Here is a 22,165-nt window from a genome sequence, read left to right as displayed (position 1 = left end):
TTTGTCCAGAGCTGGGTCAAATATTTTTCTGCCAGAAAAAAAAAAATCAGCTTGTCTGGAACTCGATAGCTATTGTGAAGATAATAGCACTGACAACTGTTTCTGAAGGGCAAAAAATTGTCCTATCTTGAGTGTTACAAATCAGTCTCTGCTTTGGGGGAAGGAGGCAGGCATGAAAAAATAGGATCCTGCATGAATTGGACACGGATAATGTCATCTATAATTTTCAAAGAATTGCTCAGCAAAAGAACGTGTGTATGACATGCTTGGGAGGACATTTAAATGACTCTGTGCTCACTGCCCTTGCCTAGACTTATAATGTCCCCATGCCTCCTCCATCACGAAAGACCTTTGGAGAGACTGACTTGCAATTCTTTTGCTAGTTGGTTTGTCGATGGTGACCACGGTAAACAGCAGTGAATTTCTGGCTCGTTGGCATTGGTGTTTCTTGGGGAGAGGGAGAGATTAATAGGACCTTGTACCACCACAGAGGTGGCTGGGATTAGGACAACAGCTCTCTCCAGCAAGCAGAATAGAAACTCTCTGGCACTGTGATCTCTGATCAATTTTAGATATTGAGTTACCTTTTCTAAACATGAGACAAGGAGGAAAATATTAATTACATGCACATTATTTAGCATACAAAACCAGATTTTGATCTCCACCCAAAACTCGCCACCGTTAGAGGAAGCCATGGTGTTTTTGAAGGAAGGAAAACAGAGCACCTCAATTTATGTCCTTGACCTACCACTCCAGGAGAGATGCGCAGTTAAACCCCAGTACAGGAGTTTGTGTTGGAAGAGAGCGTTTGAAATGTCATAGGGGGAAAAGGTCACACTGAATACTTTACCTCACAATCTTCGTTTCCTGACTAATATTTGATGTTTTCAGTCGAATGCAAACACACATGCTTCTTGCCCGCTTTCCTCTCATGCTGCTCCAAATGCTTTTAATTGATAGAGCTTTTATGTGGAATTCCTCTCCTGTACCTCATACAGTCATTAGTATCCTGATGAAAATAACCTAACGAAATCTCTTATCTGCACACACACACACACACACACACACACACACATGCACGCACACACACACTTTTTGGTTAAATAATATGAGCATACACCTCTGGCAGTAAATGTCTGATTTATTGTTAAGGTCAGTTGTAGAGCTGTGGAGAGCCAGCTCTGAATCACCACTTCCCTGTGCTAAAGACTGAGCTGCTGTCCACTTATGGCTCTTCTTGCTTGTTGCTGCTTTAGTATTAAAGGCACCATAAAGACCCATCCCAGCAGCAGGCGTTTCCCTGGAAATGCTAATGTATAGGAACTCCAGTGAAGTCGACTACTTCCATGTCTCTCTGCAGCAAGTCAGCTCATACATTTTTAACCAGTTTCTTGGTATTGTTTGTGTCTCCCTTTCTTCTTCATTTTTTTTAAATAGAGAAGATCTTAGGTATAGGCAACAAATAGGCATCCGTGGTTAACCAACTGACCAAAACACAGATGTTGATTGAGCACATCTGGATGGCAATACCAACTCCCAGGAGCTGTATGTATACATAATGAGCTAGTGATTGGCTCTCTGAAATTGACACCCTACTTCTAACAGATTTTCAGATCAGTTTCCAAAGAAAGGGAGGGCTCCAGTCACTGTGTGAATTCAACTGGAGTTGTTTGTAGCTGAGAGAGGCAGTAGCGTGCTTTCCCAGTGGGCTGCTCTTCATCAGCCAGTCCTTTGTCTGAGTGATATAGAAGGGTGAGGTCCTTACATATCAGTGAAACTGATAGTAGGAAAATGGTGTCTGAGCCCAAAAGAAAGTCTGAAGTGTAGCAAGAGACTTTGAAGCTCTCTTAGTGGAAAAGTGAAAATAAGGAAGGATCCTACAGGCATCCACTCACTAGCTTCTCTGTTGGCTTGGCTCTCACAGAGCACACGTTGTAAGTCTTAGCTGTCCATGTGTCTGAATGGGAGAAGAGTTATTTCCAGTTTTAAATTTTTCATTGGTTGCTCCATTTAAAGTTTGTATGCATAATGGAATTTCATGAAAACATACATGTGTTTTTTTCCACACAAACAGGTACTGACCTCCAGCTCTCATTGTCTCTGTTTTCTCATATGGTATAGTAGTGGGGTCAGGTCAATGGGTCCTCTTATAGGATAAAAGTAAAGAAGATTAATAAATGTGCCAAAGCCTCACTTTAATTGAACCTGAAGCATATGTTGCAAGTATGTAAAATATGTCCCAGATGTTCCACCGGGACCACTGTCTTGCGTTCGCTGCTTGCCGCAAGGCAGCTATTAGTCCTGTAACCTTTGGACTTGGGGTAAATGGGGTATTACGTGGCACAGAATGTGAGCACTTGTTTCCCATTCAGTAGAGACCCCTGGCAGGCTGCGCCTAAGCCTGTGCACATGTTTTCACTTAGCGGATTGTTGGGTGATTATGAAAAGTGTCTTTCTTTAGAACAACATTGATATTAGTCACTCACAATGAAAGGACAAGTCATTGGCTACTTGACAGGGTCCTGTGGGCACAAGCTGAAGTCCCTCATTTCATCTGAGCATGTAGTATTTTCCCTCTGCATAATTACACACAAAGAAAAGATAGAGGTCTGAGAGGCTGAAGCCCATAAAGATATGCTTAGTAATAGCTTTTCCTTAGCGTTAGCTCTAGTGCGGAAAGACACTGGGTAACGCTGGGTCACCTGGATCACCAGATTCTGAAGCTTTGAAAATTCTTGTTCATTGTCCTTGCTTTTTATGAAAAAGTTTATCCTGATTCTGCTCACAGTTGTGGTCATATACATACCCTACTTTCTAAAACCTTTTTTTTTCACATTTGCTTAAGTCTAATTTTAAGATTTAATCCAACTCCATCATTTCCCAAAGGCAGAAAATACGGGTTTTAAATGGTGAGGTTTGCATGTGAATCTTTGCCTTCCAATATTTTCACTCACTTGCATAGTGTAAGAACACCATTAAGCTCTTCTGGGGACAGCATTATTTTCTGAATTTACCATGAGACATCCTAGAGTTACGTTTTTTGTAGAGCAATCTCAACACCCTCAACCACAAAGCTCCAAGCTGATGTTTTTTGACCCCACATCAATTCCTTTCTCTTTTAGACAATAAGCAAAAGAGGTTTAACTAAATATCCTAGGTGGATATTTAGCATATAGTAGTGTTCGCACCACATTGCACAACCATACAGTGGCCAACCTGCATAACCTAGACAATCAATTCACAAATGGCAATCCTCTTTTGTAGTCTGAAGTTTCGGCATGCTTCTCACGGTACACCCTGCTCTGGTAATGAGATCCAGCTGCGGGATCAGGAAGCAGAAGACAGGATGCTGGGTTCCAACAGGAAAAATGCGAATTCAAATGCATTACATTCTAGTAGTGTTTATTGATAAGAGATATGAACGCATTTGGGCATTTATGTTCACACAGCTTTTCCTTTTCCTTTGGCTGTTATGTCAAGGTTACTTGTTTCCAGACAGCTAGATGCAATGAATGGAACATATTTGAGTTACTTCAAAATATACAGAGTGTTTTCCTTAATTCTTGAAATCTGTATTTTTTTTATTTGATTCTCCAGCTCAAACATATGTCTACCTTAGCCAAGATCCACATACATCTCTGCATCTCAAACAGCAGTAAGGGAGGAAAGAAAGATAATTCTAAGTGATAAGAGGAAATATTTTAATCTGACAAAATTGCATTTTCTGGTTCCATTCAGTGAAAGGACTTCATGGTGGGGATGCCAAGTGAAGCTGTAGAGGAAGGCTGAGTGAACTTCTCTTTTAAAAATCCCGCCACGCTCACCTGGGATGCCATTGCGTTCCTCTGTTCGCTTTCTGTGTTTGTAGAATAAAGTACCGCAAACTGCAAGGCAGAAAACAAGTGGGCAGTGCTTGTTCTCTGTTCAATAGTCCCAAATACAGGCATAGCCAACTGGTTCTCTGCTCACTTCCTGTCTCTCTACGCTATCATCTGCAGGATTTAGAAAGGAATCCACTTCAAAGGATGATTTAGCATGTTGGTAGAACCTAGTTTCTTGTACTGGAGAAACTGAAATTTTTGTTTTCTTGTTTCTTCTTTCTGCTCCTAGTGACCTAGTTGTCTTTAAAGGCATCAGTGGAGATTCTCCCTTGAGTCCCCCCAGTTCAGCCCTATCTAAGGGCTCACATGATTACATCAGCCACCAAAGATAATTTCCCCTTATTAAAGAAAACTCTCATGAAATATGACTTAATCATGATAATAACTATCCCATCATACTCATAAGCCGGAGTGTGGAGTGGGGATTAAACTTGATGTATAGAATAGAAGGAGAGAACTATGGTTTTAATCCGAATCTGGCAGCCAGGTAGACCTGTCCACTAGCTGTAGTGGAAGTGGAACAATCTTCGTGTTCTTTGACCAGGTCCACTGCTAGATACGGTGTCTGCTGTCATGCAATAGTCAATAAGGGAAACAATCACCTGCTAGTTATCATATTCAGTTTGAAGTCGGGGTGATTGGTCAGGCCAAAGGCTTCTCATGGGCCACTTTTTTTCCCCTTCTATTCTTCTGGTGAAAAGCAAAAATAAAAATACCAAAATGTAGGGAAGGCTCCTGTGGACTTTAGGGGGACTTTGGGCCTATAACCCCACTGGGCTGTCATCTAGAACCATAGTGACATTAAAGTTTGAGGGTAGCTAAGAAATAATCCATTAAAATGCTTTGTTTTACAGTCATAACACTGTTTTACAGCTATAACACACATGGTACAGTGCTTACCTAGTATGCAAAAGGCCCCGGTCATGAACCTCAGTATTAAAAACAATTCAAACCGAAGTAAGGAAATGGATTCAGCCAAACATAAGTGAATAGCAGAGGCAATACAAGAAGTAAGTGGTGGAGTTGTTTTCTTCATTCCAACTCTGACATCTAATCCTGCTTTAGAACCAGGCTTTCCCAGGGAAGACACAAGATTGAAGTACAGTTACAAAGTAGTTCAGATTCCATTTTCAGAACATACATAGAACAATAAGTGACATGCTGTTGCAGCCTGAAGCTAGTTAGTTCTAGATTTCCACTTCTGGACACTGCATAGCCAGCCCTTTCCTGCTGCACTTGGGGACAGTGTGTGTAGACAAGGGAGGGTAGGAGAGACAAGACAAATACGTACGTGTTGTATCATACAGCAAAAGGCATGATGGTAGCCAATAAGAAGGTTGCTGATCACTTTATCTTAAAGTAGAGAGATTACCTTGATTATCTGAGTGGACTCCATATAATCACAAGTACTTAGAAGTAGAAGAGGCCATCAGAGCAAAGGGCAGGTGGCAGCCACTTGTACAGCTGTGGCCAAGCTCAAGGCTCAGGATGGTCACAGAAAGAAGAAAGAGCTGCTGAAACAGCTGGAGAATCTGAAGGCTGAGGTCCCCCAGCTGTGTGACAGGTGGCTCTGTTCTCAGTGCCAATGAGCAGACTTGAAAGTCTTAGCATGTTCACAGGGACAAGGAATGCAAGCTCTGGCTCTTCAAGCAAACATAGCATGCTGCCGTGGTGCAGGATGGGCCAGCAGGAGGAGACTGTGGACCAGCAGACAGCTGTGGAGAAGCAAGGGATTCCTACTGGGAAAATAAGTGGTCAGTCCGTGAGCACTGACTCTGCAAAACACCTACTACTGGGGCAGAGCGGGGCACTTCTGTGCGTGTCTGTGAGCGTGGAGAAAATGCAGTAGCTGGAGTGAGGAACAAAGGGATCGAGCCTAGAGCCTTTGCCCACATCTTGATTTTTTGCTCCCTGAGACCAATTTTGAACTTTTGCAATACAGAATTGTAAGGAATAAATTTGTTTCAGCTACTAAGTTTACGATAATTTATTATGGTAGCTATTATAGTTACTTCCAACTGTGTTCTCCCTACCTCAGTAAGAATACCATATTGTAAAGAGTAATGTAAGTTTCTAGTTTTTCTTTATTGATTTGGTCAAAGAGACTGCTTAGTTCTTCATTTAAAATGGAAATGAGAAAGAATATAAATGACACCATTTTTAACCAAATTGCCTTAAGTTTTATTTCAGGAAAAAATTTTTAAAGTGACGGTGAGTTATTTTACATCTATAGAGTACTGTATGTTTCTACTTAGGACCTCAGATAATAGGCTGGTGAATGAGCAGCAGGTTTTAAATTCTTCATTTCTGAGAAGTTAGTACAAGTATACATGATACCCACCCCTCAGTTTCCTTCATCTGTTCCTCAACACATCTTCTTCCCATTCATGTTTGTTTTAGTAGTTTGTTCAGTCCAGTTAGTGGTGCTCAGGGGCACGGGTGTGGGCATCCGCGGGCACCCGGGAATCCACCAGCCACATTTTCAGACAAGGGTAACTATCAAACTGCCGACAGCTCCTTGGAAGAGGTGGGAATGGAGCCATCTAACCGGAATTTTGTTCCTAACAGAATGATTCGCTCCCTGAAACAGTCATTCTGTTCCTTACAGTAGTTTATCCTACACGGCCCTAGAGCAGTGGGCAACACCTGCATTTAGGGAACAAGTCCTTTTAGGATATTAAAAAATTAGATTTATTCTCCAGAAAAAAAAAAAGAGAGATTCACGTCTTTTATAAACCATGGAAATGGTGCTATTTTTATAGAAACTGTAAAATCTCCTTATAAAATCCTGTCTTCTGTTCTCACCACCTATCTCTTAACATTAATGTCCATTCTTTAAGTACTTAAGAAAATGTAAATTTTTAAGTGAAATTATACTTAATTATATTCAGTTCAAGTTGGGTTGCCATAGACATTCATTTTAACTTTTTTTCTGGTTTGTGTTAGTACGTTCTAGAAACATAAATTTGACAAAACAAAATTCTGACAAAATTTGGTTCATTAGTCTGTGGCAATCTTGAACAGAAAGACTCCCTAAAATTTGCCAAAATCCAATGGAATTCATACTGTGTTCAATGAGGTTGCTTTCTGAAAAACAGCATGACTGCTTTATTGTGGAAGGTTAGGGGCTGGAGGTGGGGGCTGGGACCCTAGCAGTCCTAGTGTTCCAGTTGTTGGGCTCCCACATGCAAACACATGGGCCATCCGGCCTCTCCTTATTCAGGTTTGCAGTTGCTCCTCGCCAGACTTGAAATATTTAGTTTTCTGCCCCTGATGTGCCTTCCTAGAGTGGAAGATAGGTTAGAAGACTTAAAGTAGAACATTTGCCTAGAAAGTTTGGTTTAAAAAAAAAACCATCTAGTAAAGTATGAGTGGAACTTTTTCCAATCTGTGGTAGTTGGATTTCTTTGCAAAACTTGCACTTGAAGACCAATCAAATACTTTATGCCAGGTCCTAGGGAAAGCTAGTTAACTTTTGTATTGTAGCAATGAGCTTCCTCTTCCATTCCTATTTCTTGACAAAAAAAAAAAAAATCTCAAAATAGCAGTGTGTCAGCCCTGGCTCTCAGGAGGTTGACAATGAACAGAGAACTAGACACGAATTTTTAGGATTGCTGGCAGAATCGCTGACACCGGCTGACACCACTGCATGTTGAGATGAGAATGTCTGCTCACCAAAGCACAGAACCAGATGTGTTGCCAAGCATCACAGATGCTCCAACTGAGCCCACGGTGCCAAGGTTTTTATTCTGCCTCAAAGTTTGTTTGGCAAAGAAATTTTCTACCTCATAAAAGACATTGACTTTGCAAATTCTTAAAAGAGTTCACAAAGTAAGAATCCTTCCTTGATGATAAGAACTTGACCACAGGTGCTACCTACACAAACACCTACAAAAAATGCAGATATCCATTAGTGTGGTAACAGTCAAAAGGAACCATTAAGGGAATGTCAAAGATTCAGTAATACTGGGGCTATCTGATAAGCGCACAATTTTAGGAAATGATTGGCTGCACCAGAATCTTCAGTAACTGTGGGGGACATGTGTACAACTGTATTACTGGGACTGGGATAATAAATTCGGAAAGGTCAATAGGAGGAGGAACAGGAGGGATAGGTGGGGTTTCCAGGGAGAGAAAGGAAGGGACGGAGGAATCTAGGCATGCTGGAGACTCCAGGAGACACAGAGAGCAAACAGAAGATACAAAATGGAAGAGTGATTCCAAGTGATGGAATATAGAGTAATATAAATTGGTTAATTTAAGTTATGAGAGATAGTTAGGAGCAAGCATAAACTATAGGCAGAGCTTTCAATTGAAGTCTGCATGTCATTGAGAGCTGACTGATAGGACAGAAAAAGACTTGCTACAAGTCACGTATCAGTTCCTGTCTTTGGTGATAGGGTTAGTACAGAAGAGTTTGTTCTTGGCCTTTGTTCCCAAGGCAAATCTAGAGTCATGTAAAATCCCAGTTCCTATCATGCTTAGTGCTGATGTTGTGCCTCAGTTGGCAGAGTGCTTGCATAACATGTAGAAAACTGTGGATTTGTTCCACAGCCCTACACACAAAAATAATAAAACTTAAATTAAAAAGAAAACAACATGGTGACATGACATGTGCCTGTAATCTCAGTGCTTCCGAAGTAGAAGCAGGAGGATTAAGGTTATACTCAACTACATAGTGTGCCTGGGGATAGCCTGGGCTCCACATGAAGAAGCTGATGTTCACTGCTTGATGAATTTTCAAAGGTAGGCAGTTGGAGCTACCCCAGCTAACTGATACTGGCTCTCACTGCACAAAAGAAGTACTGAAAACTTTGCAGTCTGTGACTCCACAATTAGTAGCAAAACAATAAATATGAAAATGTAATGGTTCTGGGCCTTTTTCTCAGAAGTTTTCCAGCTTACACTAGAGTCGGAGTAACAAAGACGCAAGGCATATGTTCATGTAGAAATGGGTGTTTTCCTAGATTCTCATCGAGAAATGACTAGAGACCTTAGTAGCAGTGGTGGTGTCCCGTGCATTCTTACATTCTGTAGCATTTCTGGCAGAGTGTGCCATGTTTACACTTTAAGCTCCTATGCACTGATGTCAGGCCTGGCTGCATGACATTATGGCTGACACATGCCACACTTGGCCCTGCACCTTTGCATTCTGTAATAAAGCTGGAACTCTCCAGATGGATGCTACTCTTTTTACCCCAGTCCAGGAATAAAGAAGCTAGCCCAGAAGGAAGGGAATGGGCAGGTAGAGTTGAGTGCAGCAAATGACTTTTGTTTCATAGCCTCAAAGTCTCAGAAGGGTCTAGTTCAGCCACTTAGTCTACTCTGGTGGGTCCAGCCTTCCATCCCTTACCACTCCATGCCGTTCTGGGACTTCACACTCACTCCATTTTGAAATAGAACATGGAATTTGTGGGAGGTGCATACATATATGTATACGCATGTTCCAATGTGTGTGGGTACATGTATGTATGGATTTATACAGATGGAGGCCCAACGCTTTCATTACGCATCTGCCTCAACCCCTCTCTGCTTTATTTTCTGACTAAAGTCTCTTAGTGAAGCTGAGCTTACTGATTCTGCCTACTCCAGCTAGATAGCTTGATCCAGAGATCACCTGTGCTAGGATTGCAGGTGGCTTCCAAGGCTTTCTGGCTTTGAGATGAGTTCTGTGGATCCAAACGCAGGTCATCATGTTTGCATAGCCAGCTGATTGTCCCCTGAGCCAGTTCCCCAGCCCCAGAGCATAAATTTATAAAAACAGAAAGCACCAGAAAGGAAGTAAAATATTTTTTCCTCCTAAATACACAGACCAACCTTTTCCCTTTACCAACCCTTAAATGGAACTTCAGATAAAGATTTAACATACGGGAGGAGGGCTTTAAAAGTGATGTTTCTACATTCACCCTAAAGCTCATATATGCAAACATGCACACTCATATTCAGAACAGAGAAGAATATATAAACTTGACACCTAGAGGCAAACTTATATATCTTATTTGCAAATTTTTCATGTTATAGATGACATTTTATAAGAAGCAAGATAATATCAGTGGGAATAGACTAGAATAAGATGGATGACAAGGACTTGGGATAAATCTGAGATACACATACCCTCTGTAGTTAAGAAGAAAAAATTATTAAGGGAAACAAGCAACATTATCAAGAGGTAACAGAAAAATGAAGACAATTTCCTGTCAAGCAAATATAGACTGAGCAACAGTGAATGACCAACTTTCAATACTAATGAAAAGAAGATAAAAATTTGGGATTTGTTAACTAAAATTGGTATTATAGAGGTCACTAATAATCTTGACAAGAACCCTTAGTTGATGACTTGCTGTTATGTTAATATATCATATTAATATGCTATTATTATATTATCATATATGTTATACTAATTACATTATATTGTATGTTAAGTATATTATTATATGTTTATATTATATATTCATTTTATATTAATATGATCAATTATATTAATTATAACTGAATTCTGTTTAAAAGAAAGAGAAAGTGAACTAAGTGATTGCTGATGGATGTTCTATGTAATTTACATTGACAGCTGCATTCAGTGGAGGCAGTTGGATCTGAGTTTGAGGCAATGGGTCCATTTCTAGGGATTGATAATCTGCACTCAGCATTGATAATAAATTATCCAAAAGAGAAAAAAAAGTGATGTTTCTAACCTAGAAATAGAGATTGAGAGACACATGACTATGTATCAGGCACAATATGAGCCTTTTGGGAGCTACTAGCTAAGGGCTCTAAGCAATATGTATATATACATACATACACACAGATAAATAATTCAATAAGGAGATCTGGGCAGTTGTGGCACACACCTTTAATCTCTTTAAGCACTCATTAAGCAGATGCAGGTGAATCTGTGTTAGTTCGAGGCCAGCCTGGTCTACAAGAGCTAGTTCCATGACAGGCTCCAAAGCTACAGAGACCCTGTCTCGAAAAACCAATCATATTATTATTATGATATAAATCCAACTTGAACTGCCTTTGGGAGATTGCTTTCAAATTCCATAGATGAGGACTGAAGATTCCAGAATCTGAAATTTACATTTCTTTTGTCATCTCTACCTTTCCTCCTGAATTTTCTTTCTTTTATACTATGTTGACCTTAATTTTTAATGCCACACCTTCTAGTACATTTGAATGTACAATAATAATAATAATAATACAATAAGAAAAATGTCACAATAAAATTACAAGCAATGTTGGTGAGGGGAAAGGGGCTAACTACCTTCTCATTGCACAAGAATTGTCTGTATTCTGTTAATCATGTTTTAAATAAATGCTGATTGGCCAGGCAGGAAGTATAGGTGGAAAAACCAGACACGAAGTAGAAATGATGCAATAAGAACAGGAGAATTCTGGGAAGGAAGAAGTTGATTCCTCCCATTCCTGCCCAGACCACCGAAGCAGCAGGATGTGATCTACCCCCACTGAAAAAGGTCCTGAGCCACATGGCTAATATAGATCAAAATAATGGGTTAATATAAGCTACAAGAGCTAATAAGTAGCCTAATTTAATGGGTTAATCAGGTTTATAACTTATAGAGCTCTCTGTGTGATTTTCTTTGGGGCCTGTGGGCTGTGGGGTATAGGGCAGGACAGAAAACCCCAATAAGCCGGCCCCCCTTATGTTACATTTCATAATAATTGTTAGCAAATGCTCCACCAAAAAGGTAATGTTTATTTATGTCTCAAAGATGCATTCAAATGTACTAGAAGGTGTGGCATTAAAAATTAAGGTCAACATTATTATTCTTTTAAAGCGGGTGTGTGTGTAGACAAACACAGGACAGACAAGACACGCAGCTCCCACGTGGGTGCACTTTAATGGGGGGGAGGGGGACACGATAAGGGACAGGTGTGCAGGACACACAAGGGTAAAGGGCAAGAGAGAGCGAGACCTCGTGGAAGCTCGCTTTTTAACGGGAAGCGTGAGGGTATCTGGGAGAAATGTCCTACACCTGGGCGTGCCCGCGCACGCAGGTATCCGTAATCCAGGAGGAGTCTGGGAGCTGTAGTTTCCAAAAGGAACATCAAACACAGTATAAAAGAAAGAAAAGTCAGGAGGAAAGATAAAGATGACAAAAGAAATGTAAATTTCAGATTCTGGAATCTTCAGTCCTCATCTATGGAATTTGAAAGAAATCTCCCAAAGGCAGTTAAAGTTGGATTTTTTGTGATTAAATTTGTGTTTTAAAGAGAGATCTTCATGTCCACTAATGGTTCTTCCCAATGAGAAGCTGTTCTGGTGCTAACTGCACCTATACTCAATAGCATTCTGCTAGTCCAAATAACTACAAGGAAAGGATTCTGAAGGTTTTCATCAAGATGATGTACAGCCTAAGTACTCCAACCCCATCAATACCCAATGTCTAAAGGTACCATAATATCACCTCGTGCACCATGAGGATGTACAGTCAACCAGACATGTTGACACAGACCTGGTTTAAACACCAGTAGCAGTGAGAAACGAGTTGTCTTTAAGTTCGAGACCAATTTTAGTCACATGGTGAGTTCAGGGACAGCCTAGACTATAGGATAAGACCCTGACTTAAAACAAACAAAAGATGTGAACTTGTTACATCAAGCTAATATAAGGTTAAATATGCACAACATTCAACAAATAGTTCACAAAAATGTGCTCATATAGTATAATATGGTGAACAACGGAAATTAACAGCAAAAAAAGTGTTCATTAATATAAAAGAAGAGCTTTGGCAAAGGGCAGGGGATAAAATAAGAAGTAGATAAACTGGAAGAAATGTTCTAGGAGTTTCTAAAATAGCTCTGATAAGAAATAGAGGCAGCCATGCTTTTTTCAGTCCTATGGGAGTCTTGCCCCTGTCTGAATAGAGACAGAGAAGGAGTGAATGGGGAGGTGGGTAGATGGGAGTGAGGGGGGATGGGAGAAGAGAAAGGGGAGAATTGTGGTCAGTTTGTAAAGTAAATGAAAAAAATGTTATAAAATTAAATTAAAAAAAGAAAAACATAGTGGCATCTTCAGCTTCAGTAAGAATGACGACAGTATAGAGAGAAGCCAATTTGAGAAACCTAAGAAATTCCATTGAGTCATTTAGAAATGGTGTGCAGTTAGCACGGCCATAACCCATTCTGCTCAGCAAAGATGGAGGAATCATTTTATGTGCTTACCAGGTCAAGGCCCCTGGGCCCTGGGTCTTGACAGCACTTGGAAAAGTAATGGCAGCAGGACCGTACACAGGGTGTGTCCCCTCCCATGTGCTTTCCATGTGTAGCCCAGGTGTAACATGGAAGAAAGAAAGTCGAATGTAAAGCAACGGGACGCTGTTGCTGCCTCAAGAGCTGACCAAGAGGAAAAAGCATAGAGCAGGCATGCCTAGCTCAATGTTGGTGCAAGTCACACCCAGTGCAATACTGGCAGGATAAGCAACAGCGGAACAGTCACCCTGTGTCTGTCCTACAGGTAAAAAGAGGAAAACAAAAAACCAAGTTACATAGCTCACTAAAAATCTCAACTGAAGTGGAGCAAGGAAAGTTTAAATAAATACTTGTCTATTTCCCAAGCCCAGCTTTTATGACCATAGCCACACCTGTAGAATATTGACAACATGTTCCCTCATTCAGTGGGGTAGCCAGGCTCGCCTGGGAAGTTCCCGCTCTAACAGCTTTGTTGTGAGAGGGAAATTTTAAAAACTCAAGAGTTCCAAGAGACATGAGCAGAAGACCAAGGCTTGACCTAGACTGAGAAACCCCAGATAGTCACCTCTACTACAGCATGTTGGTCGGGTAAGACACCAAGGCCATTCCACACTCTAGAACAGGGAGGTCCAATTCAATCTCTTCTTTTAACTATTTTAACTTATTATTTGAAAAGCCAAACATTTATATAAAGTATTTGGTTGTATCTGTATCCCACTATTTCCTCCCAGTTCCCAGTCACCCACCTCATCTTCCTCCCAATTTCAAGTCCTCCTTTTTTGTTGTTATTAATAACCTCCTTAGTTCAACTAGTAATGTGTATGTGCTCCTGGGTGGGATTAAGGCAATGCCAGTGAAAATGCCAGAATGGACAGGGTAAGGGGCACTCAGGTCCTACTCCTGAGTGTTAGTAATTGGTGGATGCTGGGGGGGGTGCCCTTATGCTTTGGAGACATGGCCACTGGCAGGTTGTCCAGTTTTACCTCTTGATAATAAATATGAAGGTCATATTGCATAAGAACCTGTGAGATAGGGAGATTATATAAGCATCTTTGAAAAATAGAATCAACCATAATTTTCCAGTGGTGGAAGAATCTAGTTGATATTCTACAACATTAAGAATGCGGAGCCTATTTCCTATTGAAGACTCAATCTCAAGAAGGAGTTTAGGTTATTTCCAAAATACAATGAACAGCTTCAAATATGTGGCTGTCCTCAGGTTATCAGCCCACATATGTTTATGTTTTGGTTTAGGCTTACGAGAATGAAGGGTGATCTGGCCTGTAGACAGCATCCCAACTGAAAGGTTCTCCTTCTGGCTAAGCTCTCTCTTGAAGTTAGTTGCTAATTATGAGTTAGGAAAGTGTTACAAAGGATCTCTTACAGACCTTCTGTGTAACTTTTTCAACAGTCACTGTCCTCTACTGATAAAGGGGAATTGACACTGTGCTGGCTTCTAGAAGCCCAGGATTTACCTATTAGGTTTTGTTGCCAAAAATAAAAGGCCACATGAGAAAAGGAGACTGTAGAAGGCTTCCTTCTTTAAAACAATGTAGCTTCTGCTTTTTGGGAAATATAATTTGGGGCTGACAAGGTGGTTCAAAGGTAAAGGTGTATATCACCAGGCCTGATGAGCAGTGTTCAACCCTGAGACCCACATGGTAGACGGAGAGAACTGATTCCATCAGTCTGTCTTCTAGCTCTGCCCACAGTAATTACTATTTTTATTTTAAAAAGAAAGAAAATATAATTTGAAACTGACATTGGTTTATATCTGGCATTTTGTTAATTTGTTCAAGAACTTTCCTCAGAGAACTTAAAAGATTACAATATCCCTGAAACATTTGCTGTCAACCATAAACAGTTCTATCAAGTCCCCGTTAAATGGCGCTAGCTGCTGTTTTCCCTGGCGTTTAAGGACTGATGGATTACTATTTCTTTGCTGTAGAAATGCAGCATCATGTAGATGCTAAAACAAACGTTTTATGTTGTTGCCTGCATTGGTTCCTGTGTCTCAGTCATGTAGGATCAGCAGTGACTTGGGGGCAGGGTCTAGCATCTGTACTCTTTTTGATTCCACACTTGAATGTTTTGGAGACACACACAGAGCATACGATAAACAAGGGAGAAGTGTGATAATGTAAGATTTTATTTATTATCCCCCAGAGAAACCACCCTGTGTTAAGTTTGCTTGTTGGAGTCTTCAGGGCCTGGGGTAGTTGAACAAGTCCTTTTTACATCTAGCTAACCTCAAAGTCAATCATTTCTGAATCAAAGTCTTCAGGTTTTCTGCTTGGTGATTTCTTTCCAGTCTAACGGAGTATATTAGAGAAAATGTGTCAGCTTTTGTACCATGTAATACCAAATCAGATCAGAATTCATGCACAATTATGTCACTGGAAATCTAGTCGTACAGCCTGGCTTATCTCTAGATAACACGTGGAAAATAAATTCCCACAACTGACAGATTTACTTGATTTATTTTCAAGATAAGTTATTTGTAAGCAGTTCAGCTAAAGAGTGTAACTGGATTATTTTTCATATCACTTTTAAAAAGAAAACTTCAATAGTAAAATGCATTCTGTCTTTAACTTGTTCCCTCCTCCCCATTCCCCTTACCAAAGTTTCTTAGTAATGGATGCAAAAAGAGATTTTTTTTTTTTTTTGCACCAGCTATATTTATTAGAAGTGAAACCTTCAAGGAAACAAAATTTACATAAAATGTGAAAATATCGCTCACCGGTAGTTAATGGCATTTAAGTAGCATAGGTTATATGGTAGTTTCCTGGGAATGATATTAGCCTAAAAAGCATTCATTTGTGTTTCCCTTTTATAATCAAAGAAGTCAAAGCTCATCACTAATCTGAAGTCTTCTTCAGACCAATTAAAATAATTTCAGATAACTTTGTGCTGCAAATGTGCTTTTTAAGTGTTTTAGATTTAGGGTGTCTTAGTGATGCTATAACCCCTTTTAATGCTACTATTTATATAACTACCATGTGTATAGTATTAAGCCTTTAATGTACCATATTAGCTGTCACTTGGAATTAAGTGCAGGCATGTTTTTTTTGTTGGCCTTCCGCTTCTCCTGTGTTAAGTGGTTAACTGCTGACAGACAGTAAAAGGGTAGGTAACATTTCCAAGTGGGACTAACTTCTGAATCTTCTGGGACTGCGTTTGGATTTCTACATGAAAGCTATCAAAAAATCAGAATCTTAAGACTTGCTTACCTGGTACTGAGAACTCTACCTGATGTCTCTTCTCAAGGACTTAGTGGAAGCAAAGTTTCTGGCAGGCACATTTGAGAGATAGGCCTTCTTTGTAGAGACTTGATATCAACATTTCTACCTAACTTACGAGGCCTTTACATGTGCCGTCCCCACGCAAACACTATAAATTTGTGTGGTAATAATTAAATACTATAATAAGTATGACGCATTATAGCACACAAAATTATGAACTTTATCATCTTATAAATGCTTTGATAATAGTGATTTGGGCCTCATAGTCTCACGCTAATTCCAACTACCCCTGTTGTATGCTGATTCATAATAAGCAAGAGAAATTGTCTTTCAAGGGATCTTCATTTTGTCGTTATATTTCTGTTCTTCTTTTCAACATTTATATGCGTCTCTTAAGGGTAATTATACCCACAGTGCTAGGAAGTAAAACCTGAAGCAGTATACTCTCTGCAGCATGCATTCCTGTACTGCTTCACTTGTCCTAGACCCACAGGGGTCCATGTTATATCATGTTTCTAAGACGGACAGCAGTTCTGAATAGAGATAGCTTCTACAGGTAAAAAAAAAAATTACTTCTGTTTCTAGCATGTTGAGTTCAAAATGTCATCAGACCATCAAACTGGGTATTCTCACAGATGATAAATAGATGACAGGAATCTGGAGTTTAAAGAGAGATTACAGTCGGGGACTTAAATCTGACACATAACCTTTAAAAATAAAGGAAAGTACTGGAGCGGAGAGTGTTAAGAGCAAAAGGAAGAGGGCTCAAGACAAGAGTGTGGAACATGCCTCTGTGAAGGCACAGAGGACCCCAGAATAGACTATAAAAGCGAGACGTCAGCATGATAGAGGAAGAAGAAAGGTTCCGTGGAATGGAAATCAAGATTTCTGAGAAGTTGAACTAGAATTAAACACCGTCACGGGAGATGAAGACTGAAGGGATAATGGCATGTGCACTGGTAGTGAGACTGCCTGTGGTCTCAGTGCTTGTATCCTGGCCTGGTGAGAGCTGAAACACAAACCCAGGGCAGCTGTGGGCACCACAGTCTGGCTCCAAATGGGCCAGAGAAAGGGAGAAAGGATCATAGAGCTGGTGAGGGCTTGGAACTTGTTTTAGAAATAGAGAGTTCACATAATTTTAGCAGACAACAAGGTAGAAGGAAGAATTCAGAGCTGGGATAGAAAGGGGTGAATGTCTTGGAAGAGGTGGGGAGGATGGAAAGTAGATCATAGTGGGTGGCTTTGTGAGGATGTCCTGGGCGAGGATGGTGGATGCTGAGGATGCATGACCTAGGAAAGAAAAAGGAATGGTCACTGTTGTGAATATGAAAGTTTGGATGAGAGGCCCTTGATAAAGGTAGAGAATTAAAATAACAGTAGAGAGTAAAATGATAGTACAAAATGAACATACAAATATTTAAGCAACTATGACCACATCAATAGAGATGGTGACATACAACAGGAGGTTATAGCAGCCAAAGACAGTTCAGATGGTGCACTTAACCATCCTAGAGTGGAACACACACAAACAGCGAGGACAAGTACAACAGAGCCTGTGTAGACAGCAAAAGACAATGAAATGACCTGTGCATGGCTATTGCGTTAGCGTAGTTTAAATTAAATGTTTCGTGAGGATTTTTGCTTTCCACGATCTACCCATGATTGAAAGTGGGTACCCAGTCCCTCAACTCTTCCTGCTTCAGTATCTATCTTTCCCTTTATAGACGATACTTGCTTTATGTATTTGGGAGACTTGGTATTGAGTACATACATATTTATAATTTTATGTGTTCTTGATGACTTGATCCCTTATTCGTCATAAAACTCCTGTCGGTTTAAGATAATTTGTGTTTGTTCTTTGATAATTCCACACTTATACACAATGTATTTAGATAACATCTATCTCCAAGTCCCTCCACCAGCTCTCCGGCTCTTCCCAGTACTTGTTCCTCCCACTGTCCTCTGCTAGTAAACCCACTGAGTGTAGTTAGTGCTGTGCCACCATACCGCCAAAGAAAGTGATAGTCCCTCCCTCTGCAGTCAGTTGCTGCTGATACCCCAATACCTCCTCAGCTAGAAGGGAAGCCTCTGAGACCCTTTCCTACCCCGATAGAATTTCTGACTGGATGGATCTCATGGAGGTCCTGTTCAGGTAATCACAGCGGCTATTAGTTCATGAGTGCAACTGCCCTGTGATGTCAGGACATAATTTTACTGCACTCCTCCCATGTTCTGACCCTTACGTTCTTTTCAGCGATGTTCTCTGAGAATTGGAGGGGTTGTGGAAACTTTTAGAGCTGAGCATCCACAAGTCACTTGTTTTCAGTAATTTGAGCATTTAGAAACCATTGCATTAACTACGGCCCACTGCAGGAAGTTTCTCTAACTTATGGTGGCAACAGCATTAACCTATTGGAATAAAAATATTTAGATGGTTTGACACGTGACTGTTTGTCAAAACATTGATAACAGGTTTCCCCACCTAGAGCCTATAATTTCCATAGTCGTGGGCTTTTGACCAGGTCTCAGGTATCAGGCATGAACGCCTTCATGTGGAATAGACATCAAATCCAAATAGAAAACAGTTCCTTTTCCCTGTAGCAATCAAGCCATTATTGAAGGCTTGGGCACATCTCACCTGACAGGCTGGTATTGCAGCACGCAGAGTTCATCACGGAGGAAGTCAGTTGACGGCTCCCCCAGTCACTGGCACAGCGCTTTCCACCGCGATGAAAGCTAACTGTTGGAAGTGGGTCAGGTGTAGCCTGCTGTGTCTATGTGATTTAAGAAAAATGTGTTCTCTTCAGCAACAGAGTCTTACCCTCTAGTTTATGATGGGCAGAGTACAGTACCAGTAAGCGTGTGTTGTTTGGGGAGCCCAGTAGTTTGTAGGGAAGCACACTATACCTGAAACAGAGATGTTCATTTAATAACCCACGTCTTCTGGTGTACAAGCAAAGTACCTCCATTTAATTTTATTTTAAAAATTAAAAAAAAATTCTTACAAAGTAGTAGGCTTCCACAAGGCTTTTTCATACATTCTTAATTTTGGCCTTATATCCCACAATTTTAACCCCAATGTGTCTCCTCTACCTTCATATCACATGTATTTAGCTATCCTCTTCCCACTCAAAGAAGCTTCCCCTCTTTGCTACCACAGGCCCTCCTTAGCTTCCTGATAACAACAGACAACTTCAAACTCAATATACACATGTCAAAATTCAAAGTTAGGGTGTGTTTTTACAGATATTTTTCTTAATCTGTTATAACAGGCTCAAATAGGCACATCAATTCTTGCTTTATTTTGTTTCCATTTACATGCATATTCTCTTCTCTTTTCACTCTGAGTTTATGTTGTTAGATGAGCCTCTCTCTCTCTCTCTCTCTCTCTCTCTCTCTCTCTCTCTCGTGTGTGTGTGTGTGTGTGTGTGTGTGTGTTTGTGTATGTGTGTGTATTTGAAACAGGGTCTCTCTATGTAATCCTGGCTAAACTGGAACCCTCTCTGTAGACAAGGCTGGCCTATGACTCACAGAGATGCACCTGCCCCTGCCTCCCAAGTGCTAGGGATGTATCACCATACCTGGTTTCATCTATAGCTGTATATAACCAAAGCATAGTGTCGATGTGAAAGCAAAACTGAGGAAATGAGCCGGGAGACTAATGTGCTGGGAAGCTTCTCAGTCAGTAGTATAAGGAAGAATTTAAACCAAACCACACATAAACGGCACAGCTAGGTAGTTAGGGTACCACAGACATCTTTGTGTCTTCCTCACTTTTCTTGATTGGCTATAGAAAAAAATCTTCGTATTATATGCATGTAATAGAAATATATATGCATGTATATTATATACATGTAATAGAAAGCTATATTTTAAAAGTCAATTGTACTCATAGAATGTCTGAAAGCATCAATCAGAGAACGAGGCGAAGCTGAGTTTTGCTTCTCCATTTTTTTTAATGTGTCACCTATGACTTTAGGTGACATCTGCTTTCAAAAAAACTGGAAGGAAAAAGATGTCAAAGAGAGTTGTAAATTGTAGAATGACATCCACCATGTGGCCCTTCTGCCACTCTCACTAATATTGCTTAGCATTCTGAGTTTTAAAAATAACACAGTTACTGAGATTTAAAACCCTATGGATGCAGAATTCGTTTCTGAAAATAAGACTTTTTACTATGCATAGCCAATTATAGTCCACTGAGAAAATGATGTATTTTTTTTCAATACATTTTTATTATGTGCTTAACTGACGGACCTTGCTAGCTCCTTCGCAGGCATTCCACTCCATCAGCAGCTGCAGATATTATGCTGCTTAGGAATCTACTTCAATTTGTATTTACCTGTGAGGGCAGATCGGCTCCAGAGAACACAGTCCTTTTTTCCTTAAGTAAATTATACATATTTTAGCAAACTATCTAAAAATATATTTATCTCATATAGAATTCCAACCTCTGGGGTAATTAAGACCAGCTTTTAAAAGCATAGCCAATACACCTTAACTCTCTCAGGTAAATAATATATATTTTAAAATCATCTAAGACTGATTTCTTTCTGCTTTTCCTTCTCCTTTCCTGCCCCTGTAACTATTACCATGCCTCTTTTTATCCACATACTTAGTAATTATTTCAATGTTTCCTTCAATGATGCTCCTCTCTTGAGAGCCTGCACGCCAATTATACATCCCTTCCATCCCAAGCCCAGGCTTCTATACACAGAAGAGGCAGGGATTTCTCTGAATATAATTTCTAATGGAGAAGTTACTCTGTGAAGATCTAGGTTCTTCTGCGTGAACGTTATCATCTGTCTTTGCATTTTAAGATGACAATTCCAATGTTGGGGATTTTACAGAGGTGGGTGCATTTTTCTGTGTTAATCAAGTGATTAATCAAATGCACTGTTTGAGGCTGTAGGCAAATGGAAGCATGCTTGAAAGTGGATGCACAGTGAGTACCTCTGTCCTGTGCAGAGCCACCATGTGCCACTGTCCTCTAAAGCAGAACAGTAGATGATTTCTGAGAAACACATTCTTCCCACTTAGCTACTAGACACTATCACACTTTATGTATTGATTATCTTTGCCCACATGGAGTCGTTGAAATGTATAATCTGTTCTCCTTTGCCCTGCAAGGATACGGCAATCTTGACATCCCTCCAGAAGAAAGCAGTAGAAAACCAGAGGGAATAATCATTAGTAGCTGTAAATACTGCATGAGAATAGGACTAACAGCTTGTGGGAAGGTGTTCTCTAGAAACTGCAGTGTAAGAAGCAAACGAAATCTTTTGTTTGCCTACTCCTGGCCTCAGAGGACCAGCACTTTACATTTTATGAAAAGGGGCTCTGTAATTGCTGTGGGTTAGCATTGCTGCTGTGTGATTTTCCACTATGGGGTCTCTCCAGCTAAGCAACTGTGACTCAGAGTCCATCCTTCTCTGTCCACACGGTGAGTCTCAACCAAATCCCCTGGGTTCAAGGCTTATTTGCCATCCCCATTCAAAAACTCTCACAGCAACTACCAGGCATAGAGCTTGGGTAGGGTTTTCTATGGTGCTGGTGACTTAAATCCTAAGCTTCTTTCTAGTCCATATTAGTTACATAGCATGGGCTAGCATAGGTCCAGGTTTAGAGTCCAAGCCAAGGTTATGCTTATATGCTGCAATGGTTAATAGCTCTCTACCCCAGTTTGGATGCTACAGCTCTACTTATATGGACTGTTTTGCTTTCTTGGGTGTCTTGTGTTGCTGTTGCTTTTGTTTATGAATGGTTGGTTATGTTTTTTTTAACCTAGTCAGATAAGTTTAGAAACAAAAAACAAAGACAAAACAAGCAGCAGCA

General features: G+C 40.3%; 1 protein-coding gene across 5 annotated transcripts in view; it reads left to right on the top strand.

Annotated features, from left to right (window-relative positions):
- Positions 1-22,165, top strand: part of Mctp1 (multiple C2 and transmembrane domain containing 1) — a 573,693-nt gene that overhangs the window by 504,314 nt on the left and 47,214 nt on the right. The gene's annotated exons all lie outside the window — the stretch shown is intronic.

The sequence above is a fragment of the Alexandromys fortis genome, unplaced genomic scaffold (assembly GCF_014885135.2).
Source record: "Alexandromys fortis isolate MF-2015 unplaced genomic scaffold, M_Fortis_MF-2015_v1.1 scaffold_163, whole genome shotgun sequence".
NCBI lineage: Eukaryota > Metazoa > Chordata > Mammalia > Rodentia > Cricetidae > Alexandromys > Alexandromys fortis.
Note: the sequence above shows the minus strand (reverse complement) of the source record. Positions and strands in the feature narration are given on the sequence as shown.